The sequence below is a fragment of the Panthera tigris genome, chromosome D3 (assembly GCF_018350195.1).
Source record: "Panthera tigris isolate Pti1 chromosome D3, P.tigris_Pti1_mat1.1, whole genome shotgun sequence".
NCBI lineage: Eukaryota > Metazoa > Chordata > Mammalia > Carnivora > Felidae > Panthera > Panthera tigris.
In genome coordinates, this window is record NC_056671.1 from 53,213,823 (window position 1) to 53,222,305 (window position 8,483).

Genomic DNA, 8,483 nt, shown 5'->3' on the forward strand with positions numbered 1-8,483 from the left:
CTGCCTCCTGCGTCACTGCCGCCCCCGCGAGCCCGGGGACCCCGCGCCCCTCGGCGTTGAGGGACTGGTCTTGAGCTTCGGGTACGCCTCCCCCTGGAGATCGATAAAGAAGTATGATGTACCTGGAGGAAAAAGGGTATCTCAAGGAGGGGACTTCAATGGTGTAATTTCCTCCCAAAATACCACGCTCCGGGAACAAGGGTTTTTCCAGTCCCAGATTAATGAAACCTTCCATCTCGCACTTCTTATAGAAACATATTGTCAGGATGTGTTATGGATCTGTGTATATATCCCTTGTAATGGGACTTGCCCTCTCATCTGAAGGTGAGCACTGGGTGGTCCCACGGTAGCTATACCCATTCAGGCGTGGCGGAAAAGACTTCCGTGCAGTCAACTGGCCCTTGAGTACTGCAGCACCAACCAGCTTCAGTAGGCAAATTGTTTTAATCCCCCCTCCTAGGCCGTGGTCTCCCTTTTGTTCAAAAGCTGCTTCTTCCTGCTAGCTAAGTGAAGAAGTCCGGATCCTTAGCTATGTCACATTTTCCAACGTATGTGAAGGTGTTTCTATTTCAACCAATCATGTTAGGAAGTGGTTGGATGCACCCTACCGCCATGATTTGCTCACTATTTCCAGATGCGGTGGTATTGAACCATCATTTGATTGCCAGCAAATTTGGTACCTTCTTAGCAAGATACCCAGGCCTTGGATCGTCTCTTAAATAGTACTATGCTCCGTGGAGCCTGAAACATCTGAGTTTATAATTCACTAAGGCCTTTTATTAACTGTGAAATTCATAGCAAGCTACTACCCTCTGCAAGCCTCTTTTCTCGGCCCCCAGATGATGGGTGTGACCTTGTAAGGCTGTGGGGTTAAACCGGATAACTGTAAAATGCCAAACACGATGTCTGGCACATAAGAGATTCCCTCACATCCCATTGGACGCATGACTGAATGAAATCGCCAAGTTCAAATTCATTTTTTAACATTTTGTTTTTTGGGATACTTACAAGTTACTCAACTTCTCTGGTTGATTGGATATTTAATGTGAAAGGAAATGACACGATTCTGTAACATTTTTAGATGCTTAAGGGAAATGTGAAATACAAATGGCGCCCCATTAAATACAAGATAAAACTCGCTTAAAAAAATACCTTTGCAAACGAAAGAAATCCATGAATGTTGAGGAAGCAAAGTTGTAGTTTCTCAGATCCTGCTGACTTTTCATCTTATTTGCACCAGTTCAACTGCTGGCTTAGCAACGGCCAGGTCTCAGGTGAGGTTGGCTTTTTATTAGGAAACTTTATCATAAAACGAAGAGGGAAGTATTAACATCTTAGAAATTGATTATGAATCTTATTTTAAGAAATCTGACGTCTATGTATAGATGTGCCTGGCTGGCATAGATTACTGCCACTGGTATCTCTTTCAGGTTCACTACAGTACTTGTTAAAACTGGTTGCTAAGAGAGTAAATCTTAAAAGGCTCACATCACAAGAAAAAGAAAATTTGTATTTATGCATGGTGACAGATGGTAACCAGACTTATTGTGGCGATCATTTTGTAGAGTATACATATATCGAATCATTCTTTGTACCTGAAAGTAATATAAGATTGTATGTGAACTGTACATCAATAAGAAAAAAAGTCCATTATAGAAAAATTAAAAAAAAAAAAAAAAAAGACTAGTTCTAAAAAGAAAAAGACTGGTTGATTCTCCTCTGGAGTAAAGCAGCGTACCAGAAAACCAGCTTAGTTGGTGTGCCTGTTACCTCTTTTATCACCACTCACAAAGAGCGTCAGCAGCCAAGCCTCTGGAGCCAGGGAGCCAGGGGTCGAATCCCAATCACTGATCAAGTGACCTTGAAGTTTACGTAAGCTCCCTGTGCCTTCATTTCCTCATCAGCTAAAGAAGATAATCATACTGCCTATTAGGGTTGTTGTAAGGATTAAATTAAATGAGGTAATGCCTCTAAAGAGCTTTGGGGAGCCTGGTACCTACTAAGCACAACAAGAATATTTGTTAAATTTGGTTGTTGTTGTTTTTTTTATCTCTTTTAGATCACACTCTGCCAACAGTAAAGAGTGATGCCGGTCTCTTCCTGTTTAAATACCAAATTTCCTACTGAGTCATCCATTAAGTTTCCAGTAGTCTGAAGGATGCCTCAGGGTCTCAGCTCATTTGTAAAGCAATAATCGATGAAATACTTAGAACTGAAGAAATGCTAACCAAACCTTTTCAAGCCCAGATTATCAACTGACACTTCTTCAGGAGCCAGGTAAAGCCCACAGCAGAGGAATGACCTTGCAGAAAGTTTAATTTTATAATATCAAGGTTTAATTTTATAACATCAGTAAGACTTTAAACTTATAATAAGACAAAACTTAACAATAGTAAGACATAAGTAAATTTCATTTAACTGCTTTGTTTTACATTTATTACTACCAAGTATTCCTTCTATTATTTTCTGTTTATGAGAGCCCCCTGCTCTTAAATATCTGCGTGTCAAACTGAATAAGTTAAAACTAATGGTTTTCTATTTATATTAATCAGAAATATATTACTGAGATTGTGATTACAACAGAATAGAAAAATGTACTTGTTTGATGAGGTGGGTGACATTTTACTTGGTCTGTGCTGAGTGAGGATAAACAATATCCATTAAGGGTTTGGGATTTGCTCACAACCTTGGTAGCATAAAAATCTGTAAGGTTTTTTGTTTTTTGTTTTTTTCCTCTAAACTGGGTGGGGGTGGAGGTGGAGGAATGCATGAAAGCACATAGAATCTTACTTTTATGGTTGGTTAAGGTTCAGACCTCTATATTACAATCACTGATTAAATATGGTAATTTTATATATTTAAACACATGGTCTCAGCATCTGATATTCAGTTAAAGAAAATTGTTGGGTTGATGAATTATGCTTAGATACTTGAATTTTTTACTTACATTATTGGGGTGTAGATTGTATAAGAATTAGACTTTGGTGTGATTTATGAAATGGAATATATATTCTAAGATATTGTTGTGGCACAGACACTTCTCTTAAATAAAGCCCATTTTCCCCACTGATTTTCATTATAAATACAGTCAGAGTTCTGCTGAGAAAAATCAGCAGATTTTTCTATATCTTATTTAGGTTGTATTAAATAAATATTAAAATAAGTGTCTTACATTTGAAAGCAAACAATCACTTTAAAGGCAGATTTTAATAATCTTATATATATGAAAAAATACAAGCTGTAAGGTGATACTGTATTGTGGTTAACATTTAAAAGGAAAACCATCGTAGTAATAACAATCTCTACTTCAGCAGTTGACCCAAATTTCCTTAACCCTTTCATCCTAAATCCAAAATCATTCTTTCCCATCATAAGAATGCCCTATAGCGTTTTCAAGTATTCAAACCACCTTTCTATCATTTTCACAACATCCCTTTGGGGTACGTTTGGCAAGTATTATTATGTCACTAAAGCTCAGTAAGGTACAATATCTGGCCTGAGGTCACATGGTAATAAGGTAGCAGAGCTGGGCAGAGAGCCAAGATGTTATCAGCCTCATTCAGTGCCCTTTCCACAAACCACACCTGCTCCAGTTTTCACAGGGATTATGTTGTCTATGGGGGCAAATGTTTTATTTAGTGTATTTTTAAAAATTTTTTTCTAGAAATCTTTCAAACTATCTTTACTAATTTTGTCTCATATCTGTGTCACAAAGCATATAAATTATGTTTATAGTTTATAGCATAAAGCATAAAGTTAAGGCCCATCTGTCTAGTTAAAGCAATTGATAGGTCAAAATGAAAAATTAATAGATTGTGTTTGCTTTATCCATTTTTTTTTCCTCAGCATAATGTTGGTTTATTCAACAGATTGCTAGTTTTGCTTTAAAGAGAATCTGAGCTGCCAGCCAATGCCCCTAACTAGCCTCTAGGCTGCCTAGAAAAAAAAAAAAAAACCTCCCCATGGCAGATGAAATAAGAATATGTTCAGAAAACTTGAGGTTGGAGGTGGAGGAACAGACAATGAAAAGCAAAGACACGGGAGACAGAGAGCAGCTGGGTCACATAAAAGGTAGTGCCTTGTGCCTTCCATGGGAAAGGGTGTTATTTAAGCACCCACCAGGGTGAAATGTAGGTTTCCTCTTCCTGTTTGAGGCTTCCACCACCCAGGTTCCCAGAAAGCTAAGGGAAATCACAGTATCAGCACACATAGAAACAGATGCAGAGGACAAGTGGGCATTATACATACCAGCTGATCAATCCCACCCTAGAGAGAGGGTCCATAAACCTGGCTACTAAACACACAAAGCAATAACCACATTCCCAGAACCGCCTTGAATTCTAAACAGCAGTTAGTCCTGGGTAACTTTGAGAGATATCTTTCTTATCGATACACACATACACACACGTTAAAAAGAAGGAAGAAAAAAACACTCATTACTTGACACAGTTCATTGAATTTTTTAAAAAATCATTTCCTGTACATGATTCTATTTTGATGACATACAGTAGTACCCCAAAACCTTGTACAAAAACAAGGCAATAAATAATTATTGAATGAGTCAATCAACATTACTTTTAACCTTTTACGTGATTATATATATTCCTTTGAGTAGTGTAACAAGGAGTACAAGTTAGTTCACTTTAATTTACCAGGAGCATTTTATCAAAAGAGCCATCTTCATAGGTGAATGAATCATAAAAGTAGAAGATAAAATGCATAGATAAAAGCTAGGATATTATTAAAATGTTCTTCTATCATATCAAGAATCCTATAACCTGTGGCAGCCAAAAGCAATCAAAAATATAGAATTTAAAATACAGAATAAACTTTTAATGAAGGACATTCATAGGCAATTTTTTATCCATTTTTTTTATCCTATGTGACATCATAGGGCTCACAGGATTTTCTCCATCTATTCTTTTAGTGACTAACTCATCTATTCTTTTAGTGACTAACATAATTTTAGAGTTTAAATGGATAAATGTTGAAGTGAGAAAGAGGATTCAAGTAAATTTGATAAAGGATTTCAGTGCTTCTGTGCCTGAGAAGAGAATTTTGGAATACTGAGGTCCTGACTTAAATTAAAATTCACACGTTCATAGTCACAGGAAGGATTTAAGTTACCATACAAGGGATGTAAAAAAATAAATAAAATAATCATGGTAAAACACTAAAAAAAAAAAAAAAACCCAAGGGATGTAAAAACCTAAGTTTAAATATATCAGAGCTAACCAAAAGAAAGAAGCCAGTCTTGGGGCACCAGGATGACTCAATCTGTTGAGAGTCTGACTTCGGCTAGGCTCAGGTCATGATCTCGTGGTTTGTGAGTTCCATCTGTGCTTGGGCTCTGCACTGACAGTGTAGTGCCTGCTTGGAATTCTCTCTCTCAATCTCTCTCTCTCTCTCTCTCTCTCTCTCTCTCTCTGTCCCTCCCCTGCTTGTGCTTGCTCTCTCTCTCTCAAAATAAATTAAAAACTTAAAACAAACAAACAAAGAAGCCAGTCTTTTCAGGTTAAAAAGTATGAATAACACCAATTCACCATAACCAATAAGGAATGCCCCAGAAATGCAAAAACCTAGGCAAGTTATTAGCATAACCCAACATATTAGACCAAAGAAAAGAAATTTAGTATATTTTTAAGTAGGTGATTGTATAAATATACTACAATTTGATTACCTATCCTATTATTTGTGAATGAACATTGCTTTGCAATTGGATCCAATTACAAATAAAACTAGTATAATGCACACATTATAAACTATTATAACGCACACATATTTGTGCATTTCTGTTGGCTATATTCCTACTAGTCAGAATTCTTGCTTCATGATATGAGTGTGCTCAGATTTCACAAATAATGGCAACTATTTCCCCAAAATGGTTCTATCAATTTACATTCCCACTAGTAGGGTTTGAGAGCTCAAGTTCCTTATGTTCTCACCAACACTTGGTGTAATCAACCCTATAAATATTAGCATTCCAGATAGAATGTAGTGGTGCCTCATCTTGGTTTTAATTTGCACTTTCCTAAGGACTACCAAAAAGATTGAGCAATTTGTCATAAATTTATTGGCATACAATATCTTGTATAGAGGCTAGAAAAACATTTGATACAATTAAGCAATTTCTGATGTTAAAACTCTTCATAAAATAGGGATAAACAGAAATGTTCTTATTTTTAAAAGACCAAGAAGCATCAGTATGATTAATATAGAATTATCCTCATTCAAATCATGAAAAAGACATGGACTGGCAAGAATTAAGCAATGCACTTGGATGAGAATATGAAGAGGTAAAAGTAGTGGAAAGAAAGTGAGAAAAATTATTGTTATTCATAGGTTTGTGACTACCAGAAAGTACTAACTGGAAAACCTGTTTCTTCTAATAGGATAGATCAGTAAAGAGCCAATGAAAACAATATATGCACACTTACCCAGTTCAGCATGGAGATTAATTCCTAGGAATCAGAGCTGTAACAGTTAGTTATATGAGGTTCTATAGTTCCTATGGAGAAGTATTTTAAGTATTGTACTGAAGCAATTTTTCAATCCTCGCAGCTTTTAGCAATATTTAAGATGTCCCTCAAAATGTCAAAAGAAAAAACTCCTACCAATCCTCTAATTTTCTGCTTCCTCAAGCAGTTCCTTGAAAGTATCACAAGTTTCCAGAAAATCTGTCTTCTAACCTAGCTTCTGGTCCTCCTTTTTCCTTTGTAGTAGATAAAGCACTGTGTAGCACCATAACTTTGTTAGTCGGTTTATGTCAAAATTATTTACTAGAGCTCAAAATGCAGGAGAGGTTAAAGCAGAGAAAACAACACCCATTGTAGAAACACTCATCTCAGGAAGGCTGGGACATCACTCACTGGTTATGTTTGGTAGCAGGTAGTCCTCTAGAACCTCATGGGCTGAGCATGTGATGGCACTCGGAGCATAGAGAAAAAGCCTATTAACAGGGCAATATGATGTATTATTAAATATGTAAATGTACTGTTATTCATATAGCATATTCTATCTTTGAAAATATCATAAGGACAAATAGCAAATGGGAAATGTAATGTACCTAACTATATTACAAAATGGATAAAATTCAATCAACTCATCCCAAATATTAACCTGTGAGTTAACCACAGCCCAACTAGCTGGGGCATTATCAGAGCCTAATTGACCTAGGGGAGAGGGAATACCAAATTCCAGTCAGCTCTAGCCTTCCATGTGGCCTAAGAGAATATCCAGTTCCAGCCTAAGACATCAGTTGATCTATCAAGTTCCCAAATTGATCTATAGATTCAGTGCAATCCCAATAAAAATCCTAGCAGGTTGTTTTATGGATATCTACACACTGATTATAAACCGTATATGAAGAGTATACCTCTGTCTCAAAATAAGTAAATAAACTTTAAAAAAAAAAAAAAGTAAGAAATGTATAAAGGAAAGTGTGCTTTTCTGATTAAAACAATTGCCTTGGGGCGCCTTGGTGGCTTAGTCCGTTGAGCATCAGACTTCAGCCCAGGTCATGATCTTGCTGTTCTCAAGTTCAAGCCCCGCATCGGGCTCTGTGCTGACAAGCTCAGAGCCTGGAGCCCACTTCAGATTCTGTGTCTCCCTCTCTCTCTCTGACCAGTCCCCACTCTCAATCTGTCTCTCTCTCTCTCTCTCTCAAAAATAAACATTAAATAAATAAATAAATAAATAAATAAATAAATAAATAATTTGCTTCCAGAAAAAATGGAGACCCAAAAGAAATGAGAAGTGGAATGGATGGTGGCGCCTAGGTGGCTCAGTCAGTTAAGCGGCCAACTTCAGTTCAGGTCATGTTCTCATAGATTGTGGGTTTGAGCCCCATGTTGTAGCGGGGGCCAGCTTGGGATTCTCACTCTCTTTTCACTTGTTCCTCTCCTACTCATGCTTTCTTTCTCTCTCAAAATAAATAAATAAACTTAAATAAATAAATGTGTGTGTGTGCACACATGTGTGTGCATATGTGTATATATATATATACATATGTGTATGTATATATGTGTATATATGCACATATATGTATATATGTGTGTGTGTATATATATATACATATATATATGTATATATGTATATATATATTTATATATATATATATATATAAATGGGAAGGATGGATGAATTCAGTATTACAATGATGTGGACTCTCCCCAAAGGTGACCGTGAATGCTGGAGAATGACCAAGTTAAAGAGTTACAGTCACTTATCCCAAAAATAAATGGTTTGAGACAGGACACACAGCAGTAAACGTGCTTCCAAAGCAAAGGACAACTCCCTATCTGTATATATCTATACATATAACCAATTATGTTCCTAGCATTCTTCATCTGACAAGCATGAAAAATATGGTTATTGTCAAGGTGAGAAAAAAGATTAATCTATCCTTAAATAAATGAAGTCTTTCTTCAGGAAGAGGTAAGGTAAACAGGAAGTATTTCCAGACTAGTCAGCTAAAGCGTCTG